The sequence below is a fragment of the Oncorhynchus keta genome, chromosome 28 (genome assembly GCF_023373465.1).
Source record: "Oncorhynchus keta strain PuntledgeMale-10-30-2019 chromosome 28, Oket_V2, whole genome shotgun sequence".
NCBI classification, from domain to species: domain Eukaryota; kingdom Metazoa; phylum Chordata; class Actinopteri; order Salmoniformes; family Salmonidae; genus Oncorhynchus; species Oncorhynchus keta.
The window spans coordinates 40064217-40076526 of NC_068448.1; the positions used below are offsets into that span (position 1 = coordinate 40064217).

General features: G+C 46.2%; 1 pseudogene; it reads left to right on the forward strand.

The window, feature by feature from the left end:
* Positions 1–2312: 2312 nt before the first annotated feature.
* On the forward strand, positions 2313–12202 carry LOC118361321 (aminomethyltransferase, mitochondrial-like; annotated as a pseudogene).
* Positions 12203–12310: the final 108 nt, after the last annotated feature.

Genomic DNA, 12310 nt, shown 5'->3' on the forward strand with positions numbered 1-12310 from the left:
GTCTCGGAACGTCCTCTGCCATAGACTTGTCATTGGATGCCCCGTCTGACAGACCATCGGTCTGTCCCTGAGATGGGGGTTCCCATTGGTGGAGGGAGCAGGAGGAAGAGGAGGTCGTCTGCTGCCTGAAGAGACCACAGAGACAGTGGAGATTATAGCGACTAGAACCAATGGGGAACAATGAGCAGCACATTTCAGTGGTGCCTTTGCATACAAGTCTATAAATGTATGATACAGCACGGCAATGTCTAGTACCTTTGTGGTTGTATTCTGGGTGGGTTCGGTGTAGGTCGTTGATGGACTCCACGGAATGTAGCTCGATCTCAGTTAGGTCCCGATCACTGATCCGGGTAAAAAATACTGGAGTGGTAGGGGATGATACTGAAGTGATAGGGGGTGGAGGGGGTTTTGCCATTTCCCCTTGAGGGAAGGAGGGAGAGAGAGAGAAGAGGGCGACAAAATTGAACCCACATGGCCTGTCATGGACACCAGATTTCTAAATGTTACTGCTGAAAATCTATATAAAACTGTTATCTGAAACGTGGAATTTGGACTCAGGGCTAAGACCAGTGGAGAGTTGATTGAGAACAGGCCTTTTGTCCGGCTGCGATTTTCTACCCCACGTCAAGCCAAAATAAGAAGCCATTTTAGCCATGCAGCCTAGTTGATATCAGAACAAATGTACTGTACAACAATGCTATAAGCACACTAAGCTGCTACATATTGGCATGATGGCATTGATAGGCAGGCACTATTATTTTGACGATGTAAGGGACACATGAAATACTTTGACACACAAAAACACATGGATGATTCATCAAACCAAGCATTTCTACCCCTTTTCCTATTCTGTTATCCGGGCTTCACCCAAAAACCTTCGGGACACAATATCCACACAATCAATCAAGTGTCCAGCTAGAGCCATCCACCAAAATCAGCCACCTTGCGTTCTTCCCTCTCTCTGTTCTTACCTTCTGTTAATGATGATACAGGAGAAAGATACTGAATTCACGTGTCTCTGAGTGTGTCTCCACAAGAACAGAAAGCTGCTTTCAATACGTCCCCGATACGTGTCGACAACAAATGATGGGAAAGGTGAGGTGAACACAGGACCATAATACACACAAACAGAATATTCATCCACCACGGTATTAGCCTTCTGAATAGAGTCCAGGTTGAAATACTGCCTCGTCACACGGAAGTGAGTCCAGTCCCAGTGTTTTGAGTCTGTGTCTTGTGACCCCGAACCCTGCCCTGTTCCCTGCTGCTAGCCCCTACCCTAACAGCTTCGACCCTAAAATAGAAGCTGGAACTAAGGTGGTATTAATAGCTGCTACTGGGCCATAGGATCATTCCATTATCCAACAGGGGCAGAGGAGACACAGTAAGCAACAGAACCCAGAGCAAAGTGAAAGGTCCCTGAATAGACTGCTTTTTCGTGTGTTAATATGTTATTAATATGCAATTCAACAAGTGATCCAATGACAGTGTAAAGCTAACAGTTTATCTATTCAATGTGAGACACATCAGGCTATATTGAAGTGGATGAGGAGACACAATATAGTGTAACACATTGCTACTGCTTGAGAGGTAGGCTACTGTACCATCACCCCAGATCCAGAAATGGCACAGTTTTAAGCAAGTTTGCTGCAATTCTACACATTTTGCCATGCAGAGATAATATTTAGCAATTTCATAACACATTTGATGCCATTCTAATCATTTTGCCATGGGGTGGAAAAAGATGTTTGTAGTTTTTAATGTGAAAGCTGAGTGAGACTGACAAACAAGATCAATGGGAGCCTCTCTGCTGGCTGCTAGAGTAACTACCAATCACATTTTGTTTTGCTGACATATGGCTGATTGCCTGACTATCAGTCACTGACATAACAAGAGAAAAACTGTTGATGCGGAACCCAATTTTGAAATTCCCCTCGGCCACTAGTTGCCCTTCCCTGGGCTACAGTACCTTATGCGAGACTTCAGTGTAGGCCTACTATCTGTGCCATGGAAGTCCAGACCTCCTGACAGAGATGGTTGTGTTTTGAAAGTGTCCTGACAGTAGGCGTATTCACGTTTTTAAAAATAGGCAAAGACAGTAAGCTTGTGTGAAAATGTTATAACGTCATCATTCCTATACAATCGTAAATGATTACAATATGCATACTATTTATGTATAGAAAGAAAGAGAAGTGTAGAAACAAATCATGTACGATCTTTCTTTGTTCATGACAGCAACATTTTAGTGTTGATACACAATCCCAGCCTGTGTAGTGTTTTTTCTCCAAATGTTTGAAGAATGTGTAACTTAATCAACTACATTTCCCAAAATTCCTTGGTCTGACCATGGTCGCTGTTTTATCGAGAAAGCAGAATTCCGAGTACGGAGTCGAAAGAGTTGGCGACGGCGAGGTGTTTATGGAACGTGTTTTCGTCTGCAAGGAAGATACGATGTGGGCTTGGATGCTGTCTGGCGGGCGCGGGTTCGGATTCGGTTCCCGAGACCCGAGGGAGTGTCTACAGAGCGCTGGACTCGGATTAGCCGCGAGGCATGCTTCAAATTCAGAGGTACTGTTCCATCAACCTGCAGGGCAAATGTATGCAGCTCACTAAAAGCCACCCAAAACGTAACAATTCTAAAATATGTGTATATGCAGTTGGCCTTGTGCTTGGAAATATTGTATATTCATTTGAACCTACTTTTGGATTATTTTTTCATATACAGTTGAAGTCGGAAGTTTACATACACCTTAGCCAAATACATTTAAACTCAGTTTTTCACAATTCCTGACATTTAATCAGAGTAAAAACTCCCTGTCTTAGGTCAGTTAGGATCACCACTTTATTTTAAGAATGTGAAATGTCAGAATAATAGTAGAGAGTGATTTATTTCAGCTTTTATTTCTTTCATCACGTTCTCAGTGGGTCAGAAGATTACATACACTCAATTAGTATTTGGTAGCATTGGCTTTCAATTGTTTAACTTGGGTCAAAAGTTTTGGGTAGCCTTCCACAAGCTTCCCACAATAAGTTGGGTGAATTTTGTCCCATTCCTCCTGACAGAGCTAGTGTAACTGAGTCAGGTTTATAGGCCTCCTTGCTCGCTCACGCTTTTTCAGTTCTGCCCACAAATGTTCTATAGGTCAGGGCTATGTGATGGCCACTCCAATACCTTGACTTTGTTGTCCTTACGCCATTTTGCCACAACTTTGGAAGTATGCTTGGGGTCATTGTCCATTTGGAAGACCCATTTGCGACCAAGCTTTAACTTCCTGACTGATGTCTTGAGATTGCTTCAATATATCCACATAATTTTCCTGCCTCATGTTGCCATCTATTTTGTGAAGTGCACCAGTCCCTCCTGTAGCAAAGCACCCCCACAACATGATGCTGCCACCCCGTGCTTCACGTTTGGGATGGTGTTCTTCGGTTTGCAAGCCTCCCCCTTTTTCCTCCAAACATAATGATGGTCATTATGGCCAAACAGTTATATTTTTGTTTCATCAGACCAGAGGACACTTCTCCAAAAAGTACGATCTTTGTCCCCATGCGCAGTTGCAAACCGTAGTCTGGCTTTTTTATGGCTGTTTTGGAGCAGTGGCTTCTTCCTTGCTGAGCGGCCTTTCAGGTTATGTCGATATAGGACTCGTTTTACTGTGGATATTAATACTTTTGTACCTGTTTCCTCCAGCATCTTCACAAAGTCCTTTGCTGTTTTTCTGGGATTGATTTGCACTTTTTGCACCAAAGTACGTTCCTTCCTGAGCGGTATGACGGCTGCGTGGTCCCATGGTGTTTATACTTGCGTACTATTATTTGTACAGATGAACGTGGTACCTTCAGGTGTTTGGAAATTTCTCCCAAGGATGAACCAGACTTGTGGAGGTCTACAATTTTTTTCCTGAGATCTTGGCTGATTTCTTTTGATTTTCCCATGTTGTCAAGCAAAGAGGCACTGAGTTTGAGTGGCATGAGAGTGGCATGTTATATTTTGTTTAGACCTTGTTTACACCTCTCACTGCTATTTACCATTGTAAAGAATGTATGTAGGACTGTCGTTCCACTCTCTATCGTAAATTAAGAAGAATAGGTAGGTAGGCATCCGGGAACACTGAACACATCGTACCTATCAAGCACTCGCCAGCACCACTCCATCTTCGACGTCTAGCCGCGTGTTACAGGCGAGAGGGATTTCACTATGCAGATTTGGGAACTGTCAGATATCCGGCGGTCATTGTATTGGCTATAGCGTCCATTTTGTGTCTCTCTATCAGAGCAAAGTCCATGGGGGAGAGACCGAGGGAAATTCATGGAGTCTATGATTGTTGGAGACGTAGCAGAGCTGACGGACAACCAGGTGAGAAAAATGTCTGAAAACCAAGGCACACACGTGCGTGCATGCCCACACACAGACACAAGCACACATATAAAACACACACACACACACACCTCCCACTTTTTTTTAAATCTCAAGGGCACGCTCCCCCTCTTCACCAATGACAAGGGAGGAATGAATGATGATCTCATCGTCACCAAGACAGACCAAGGCTACCTCTACGTGGTGTCCAACGCTGGCTGTGCAGACAAGGACTCCGCCAACATGAAGGTCAGTAGTCCGCAGACATCCAAGATGTGGATGGATTTGTAATGCTTTGATGATATGTCATGTGTTTAGTTTATCTGAGACTTTCTGTGCTTGCTGTAAGCTAGACTGGCAGAGTTTAAAGCAGCTGGCCATGGTGTGGATCTGGAGTTTCTGGAGGAATGTTTGATTGCCGTTCAAGGGAAGTTCTCTTATGGCAACGGTTCTCTACTCGATATGTTTATATCGGAAGGTTCCACAACGTTGTGCCCTCCTGAACATGGCCCTGCGTTAAAGTAGTGTTTGACCTGAGTCGTATTCATTAGGCACCAAATGGAAGAAAACAGACTGAAACAGGGAGCGAGTAACTGATATTGTCCAATAAGAAACACTTGTTTTTGTTTTCCATTTGAAAAACATTTTGGCTACAGTGTGCACTAATGAATACAACCCTGTACATGTCCTCCTCAGGTCCCTCCATGACCCAGGTGCTCCAGTCGGGTCTGACAGATGACCTCAGCAAGCTGACCTTCATGACCAGCACCTTGGCCACAGTGTTTGGGATCCAGGGCTGCAGGCTGACCCACTGTGGCTACACTGGAGAGGATGGAGTGGAGGTGTCTCTTTCACTCGTTTCTGGTACTTCAGTAGAGGTGGATGTTCTTGTGTGCATTTCCTTCAAGTATCCTTTGTCTGAAAGCAGTAGGCCTTTGTAAACAAGAATGTGTTTATTTCCCTGTGAAGCAACCTGTCAAGTATTAGACATTTCCTCCTCCTCCTGCTCAGATCTCAGTGCCTAAGTCTGGCGTGGTGGCCGTGACTGAGCACCTGTTGGCCAACAGTGAGGTCAAGCTGGCCGGACCTGGGGCGCGAGACAGTCTGCGGCTGGAGGCAGGCCTCTGTCTCTATGGCAACTACATCGATGAGTCTACTATCCCTGTGGGGGGGCAAACCTGTTGTGGACTATAGGTGACTCCTCAAAATTATACACTCCCCTATAGAGCTGTGTGTGTGTGTGTGTGTTCCGGAGTTCTAAATTGAGCAGCTGCTGAAAAATGAGCTCCTGTATATATTGAGATTTAAATGTTTTTTTAGAGTGAAGTACATCGAAAAAATCAAGAGAAAACTGCAAGACTCAATAGAAGACAAAACAAGGAACAAACCAAAAAAGACAGGCTTTTGAAAAATTAACTATTTTTCATAAAATTGTACAGTTATCTTAGCTAGCTGAATTGCTAACAGAATTGTTTACTTGTTGCTAAGCAGTTGCTAGGGACTCTCCTGGAAGAAGCTAGCTAGCTTACAAAGAATAACAACAAAAAATATCTAGTTAACAGAAGAAAGGAAGACAAAATAAGGACAAAAGAAGGACAGAAGAAAAAGGAAAAGAAAGAGGACAACAAAGTGAAACAGTCAGCACTTCTATTGCAACTTCGTATTTCGTCGTCCTAACATAGTCTACACTGCTATCTGCCCAGCAGCTAGCCAGCTAGCAAACGTCCACCGTCTACCGAATAGCAGCACTGTAGAAACTATTACACTCAACTGAACGACTTGATTAGTGTAGTGTTAGCTAGCTACATAGTTGTCTTTGCTGTCTTCGTATCCAAGATAATTGTGTAGTTTAGAGCGTGTAGTCTTAGAGTGATTATCTTAATTTACCGAGGTTAGCTAGCCAGCTATTTGTCGTCCTTAACATAGGAGACACTGCTAGCTAGCCAACAGCTAGCCAACGTCTACTGAATAGAACTTCCGCACTCAACAACCCGGTCGCATTCCGCTTCGCTCCACAGGTAGTATCACATTTTCATTTAATTTCATTACAGCACAACGGTTTGATTTGTTTGATCGTAGCTAGCTACATAGCCGTCTGTGTATCAAAGATAATTGTGTAGTCTAGAGCGATTTTCTAGGTTAGCTAGCCAGCTATTGTCGTTCTTTTACGCAACGTAACGTAATCAACACTGCTAGCTAGCCAGCTAGCCCCGAATAGCAGTACTGTAGAAACTATTACACTCAACGGAATGACTTGATTAGTGTAGTGTCAACAACGCAGCCACTGCCAGCTAGTCTACAAAGTCAACAACGCAGCCACTGCCAGCTAGCCTACTTCAGCAGTACTGTATCATTTTAATCATTTTAGTCAATAAGATTCTTGCTACGTAAGCTTAACTTTCTGAACATTCGAGACGTGTAGTCCACTTGTCATTCCAATCTCCTTGCATTAGCGTAGCCTCTTCTGTAGCCTGTCAACTATGTGTCTGTCTATCCCTGTTATCTCCTCTCTGCACAGACCATACAAACGCTCCACACCGCGTGGCCGCGGCCACCCTAATCTGGTGGTCCCAGCGCGCACGACCCACGTGGAGTTCCAGGTCTCCGGTAGCCTCTGGAACTGCCGATCTGCGGCCAACAAGGCAGAGTTCATCTCAGCCTATGCCTCCCTCCAGTCCTCGACTTCTTGGCACTGACGGAAACATGGATCACCACAGATAACACTGCTACTCCTACTGCTCTCTCTTCGTCCGCCCACGTGTTCTCGCACACCCGAGAGCTTCTGGTCAGCGGGGTGGTGGCACCGGGATCCTCATCTCTCCCAAGTGGTCATTCTCTCTTTCTCCCTTACCCATCTGTCTATCGCCTCCTTTGAATTTCATGCTGTCACAGTTACCAGCCCTTTCAAGCTTAACATCCTTATCATTTATCGCCCTCCAGGTCCCCTCGGAGAGTTCATCAATGAGCTAGATGTCTTGATAAGCTCCTTTCCTGAGGACGGCTCACCTCTCACAGTTCTGGGCGACTTTAACCTCCCCACGTCTACCTTTGACTCATTCCTCTCTGCCTCCTTCTTTCCACTCCTTTCCTCTTTTGACCTCACCCTCTCACCTTCCCCCCCCTACTCACAAGGCAGGCAATACGCTCGACCTCATCTTTACTAGATGCTGTTCTTCCACTAACCTCATTGCAACTCCCCTCCAAGTCTCCGACCACTACCTTGTATCCTTTTCCCTCTCGCTCTCATCCAACACTTCCCACACTGCCCCTACTCGGATGGTATCGCGCCGTCCCAACCTTCGCTCTCTCTCCCCCGCTACTCTCTCCTCTTCCATCCTATCATCTCTTCCCTCTGCTCAAACCTTCTCCAACCTATCTCCTGATTCTGCCTCCTCAACCCTCCTCTCCTCCCTTTCTGCATCCTTTGACTCTCTATGTCCCCTATCTTCCAGGCCGGCTCGGTCCTCCCCCTCCCGCTCCGTGGCTCGACGACTCATTGCGAGCTCACAGAACAGGGCTCCGGGCAGCCGAGCGGAAATGGAGGAAAACTCGCCTCCCTGCGGACCTGGCATCCTTTCGCTCCCTCCTCTCTACATTTTCCTCCTCTGTCTCTGCTGCTAAAGCCACTTTCTACCACTCTAAATTCCAAGCATCTGCCTCTAACCCTAGGAAGCTCTTTGCCACCTTCTCCTCCCTACTGAATCCTCCCCCTCCTCCCTCTCTGCAGATGACTTCGTCAACCATTTTGAAAAGAAGGTCGACGACATCCGATCCTCGTTTGCTAAGTCAAACGACACCGCTGGTTCTGCTCACACTGCCCTACCCGGTGCTCTGACCTCTTTCTCCCCTCTCTCTCCAGATGAAATCTCGCGTCTTGTGACGGCCGGCCGCCCAACAACCTGCCCGCTCGACCCTATCCCCTCCTCTCTTCTCCAGACCATTTCCGGAGACCTTCTCCCTTACCTCACCTCGCTCATCAACTCATCCCTGACCGCTGGCTACGTCCCTTCTGTCTTCAAGAGAGCGAGAGTTGCACCCCTTCTGAAAAAACCTACACTCGATCCCTCCGATGTCAACAACTACAGACCAGTATCCCTTCTTTCTTTTCTCTCCAAAACTCTTGAACGTGCCGTCCTTGGCCAGCTCTCCCGCTATCTCTCTCAGAATGACCTTCTTGATCCAAATCAGTCAGGTTTCAAGACTAGTCATTCAACTGAGACTGCTCTTCTCTGTATCACGGAGGCGCTCCGCACCGCTAAAGCTAACTCTCTCTCCTCTGCTCTCATCCTTCTAGACCTATCGGCTGCCTTCGATACTGTGAACCATCAGATCCTCCTCTCCACCCTCTCCGAGTTGAGCATCTCCGGCGCGGCCCACGCTTGGATTGCGTCCTACCTGACAGGTCGCTCCTACCAGGTGGCGTGGCGAGAATCTGTCTCCTCACCACGTGCTCTCACCACTGGTGTCCCCCAGGGCTCTGTTCTAGGCCCTCTCCTATTCTCGCTATACACCAAGTCACTTGGCTCTGTCATAACCTCACATGGTCTCTCCTATCATTGCTATGCAGACGACACACAATTAATCTTCTCCTTTCCCCCTTCTGATGACCAGGTGGCGAATCGCATCTCTGCATGTCTGGCAGACATATCAGTGTGGATGACGGATCACCACCTCAAGCTGAACCTCGGCAAGACGGAGCTGCTCTTCCTCCCGGGGAAGGACTGCCCGTTCCATGATCTCGCCATCATGGTTGACAACTCCATTGTGTCCTCCTCCCAGAGCGCTAAGAACCTTGGCGTGATCCTGGACAACACCCTGTCGTTCTCAACTAACATCAAGGCGGTGGCCCGTTCCTGTAGGTTCATGCTCTACAACATCCGCAGAGTACGACCCTGCCTCACACAGGAAGCGGCGCAGGTCCTAATCCAGGCACTTGTCATCTCCCATCTGGATTACTGCAACTCGCTGTTGGCTGGGCTCCCTGCCTGTGCCATTAAACCCCTACAACTCATCCAGAACGCCGCAGCCCGTCTGGTGTTCAACCTTCCCAAGTTCTCTCACGTCACCCCGCTCCTCCGCTCTCTCCACTGGCTTCCAGTTGAAGCTCGCATCCGCTACAAGACCATGGTGCTTGCCTACGGAGCTGTGAGGGGAACGGCACCTCAGTACCTCCAGGCTCTGATCAGGCCCTACACCCAAACAAGGGCACTGCGTTCATCCACCTCTGGCCTGCTCGCCTCCCTACCACTGAGGAAGTACAGTTCCCGCTCAGCCCAGTCAAAACTGTTCGCTGCTCTGGCTCCCCAATGGTGGAACACACTCCCTCACGACGCCAGGACAGCGGAGTCAATCACCACCTTCCGGAGACACCTGAAACCCCACCTCTTTAAGGAATACCTAGGATAGGATAAAGTAATCCTTCTCACCCCCCCCCCCTTAAAAGATTTAGATGCACTATTGTAAAGTGGCTGTTCCACTGGATGTCATAAGGTGAATGCACCAATTTGTAAGTCGCTCTGGATAAGAGCGTCTGCTAAATGACTTAAATGTAAATGTAAATGTGTGTGTGTGTGTGTGTGTGTGTGTGTGTGTGTGTGTGTGTGTGTGTGTGTGTGTGTGTGTGTGTGTGTGTGTGTGTGTGTGTGTGTGTGTGTGTGTGTGTGTGTGTGTGTGTGTGTGTGTGTGTGTGTGTGTGTGCGCGCGTATGTGTGTGTGTGTGTGTGCATCAGTGTTTGTGTTGGTTTATGTGTACGTTTGTGTCTCTGTTTGTGCTAATTGGGTTGTTTGATGGACTTGCAGGAAAGCGGCGGCGTCAGGCGAAGGATTTCCCCAGTGCGGAGGTCATTCTCCCCCAGATAAAGGCGAAGACAGCGAGGAAGCGTGTGGGTCTGGTGTCCTCGGGACCCCCTGACAGACAGCACACCTCCATCCTCAGCCCAGAGGGAAAAGGTCAGTTAGAGGATCTCTTACTAGCTATGACAAAATACAAGAACAATCTATGTATTTTCACTGTGGTGAGGTTTGAATAATCATATGCAAAAATGTTATCATACCTACTTAGGATCAGGATGCCATGCCTGATTATTTCAGTTATCTTTCAGTGGGCCTACACTGGAGTGTTATTTAGGCCCAACTGGCCCACTGTTTCGTTGAAATGCAGCTGTGTGTGGATTGCTTTTGAGATTAGATTCAACTTTCATTTCATCTGTTTTTTTTCTTCAGGTGAGATCACCAGTGGTTGCCCCTCCCCCTGCCTGAAGCAGAACATTGCCATGGGTTACGTGGATGCGCCATACGCCAAGAATGGAACTCCCCTTTCAGGTGGAGGTGAGGAAGAAGCCGGTGGTCACCAAGAAGCCCTTTATGCCTACGAACTACTACTCTGGCCAGTAGATCTGTCTCTCAATGGAGTTTATGCGATCAGCCTGCATGCCAGTGGACAGTGACCTGACCAGACATACCTTCTCCCACCAGAGATCAGTTTATCAGAGCAATTCTGCCCCCTTGTGTTCACCTCGAGCATTGACACTCAAAGCTGAAGGACTGCAAGGCTTCTTTAGCAACAGAGAACGGGTTATGTGTGTGTGTGTGTGTGTGTGTGTGTGTGTGTGTGTGTGTGTGTGTGTGTGTGTGTGTGGCCTCGCCTTCAGCCACAGCTCAACACAACTATAAACACAGCTGAACCCTTGATGATGAGGCTTTTCACTCCTGTTATCTGAAGCGTGTTAATGGTCCTCAGACCACAGTGAGTTGTATGAATGAGCCATACGGTTGGGAGGACAGGACAGGGAAATCGCTGACTGGTCCTCAAAAGCAGCGTAACGTGCTACATAAAACCAAGAGACAAAACAGGATGTCGCTTGAACAGGACTAGTGTGCAAAACTTATTTTCTCCTTTCTAATACCAATTAGACGTTGAATTTTAAAAAACTTGCATTTTGCAGGCTTCGTGACCCAATGACGTGTGTGTTAGATAAATGTTCACTAATTACTAACCTAATACTATATATCAACAGGACCAAACTCTCCATATGATTCCAAATTGTGATATTATATGTCATTAGGCTTGTACAATGATCTTAGTTCCCAACAACATTCCCAACAAAGTGAAACGTAACAATACAATACATGGTGTGTAGTGGAGGCTAAGTGCAGCTCATCCCTTTTTTTTTTACCTTCAACAAGTGACCCACCTTTTACGGAGAAATTCGTCGAAAGTATAGAGACCTTTATTTTTTTCACAGGGGACCGGCGATCAGTTTTACACAACTATATATTTTTCTCCCACCACTACATCACTGATGATATGCGTTAACATGTGGCCAAAAATCTTACAAGAAAGCTTTAGAAACTAGAAGTGGGACTATTGTAAAGTAACTTAGAGGTGTTCGGGGTCTCGCATCTCCCCTGTACGACTGAAATATTGTCTCAATGTTTTGGGATTGACGTGTGAATGCCTTCATTTTGTATAGCTAGGTAATTATGTATTTTTGTATCTAGCGCCCTTCTATTTTCCTTGTCATATAGGGTGTAATTCACAATATAATACACATTTCCATTCGTTGCGGAATGCCTTAACTTTGAAGAAATTGCTTTGTATTTTTGGAGGTCACTATTTTCATGGCATCATTACTCCACTAGATCGAAGTTAAATATTATCTTTCACCGATCTCAGTTGCTAAAATGTGCTCATTAACTGCGAGTACGATTGCCATATTTGTATGGACTATAGTCACTGTTTATCCATGCATTAGTCAATGGAGATTGATTAATACACTGTGTTTTTGTCCATTTAACTGAGATTGTGTTGTTTATAAATAATTAAACACGATAAAAAGCACAAAATAAACCAATGAATTAGTTTCAAACTGCTAGTGTTATTTCCGTTCCTCACCACACAAATACTCAGAGACAACCCAAACAGGTTGATTCGATGAATTCATGCTTTGGGCA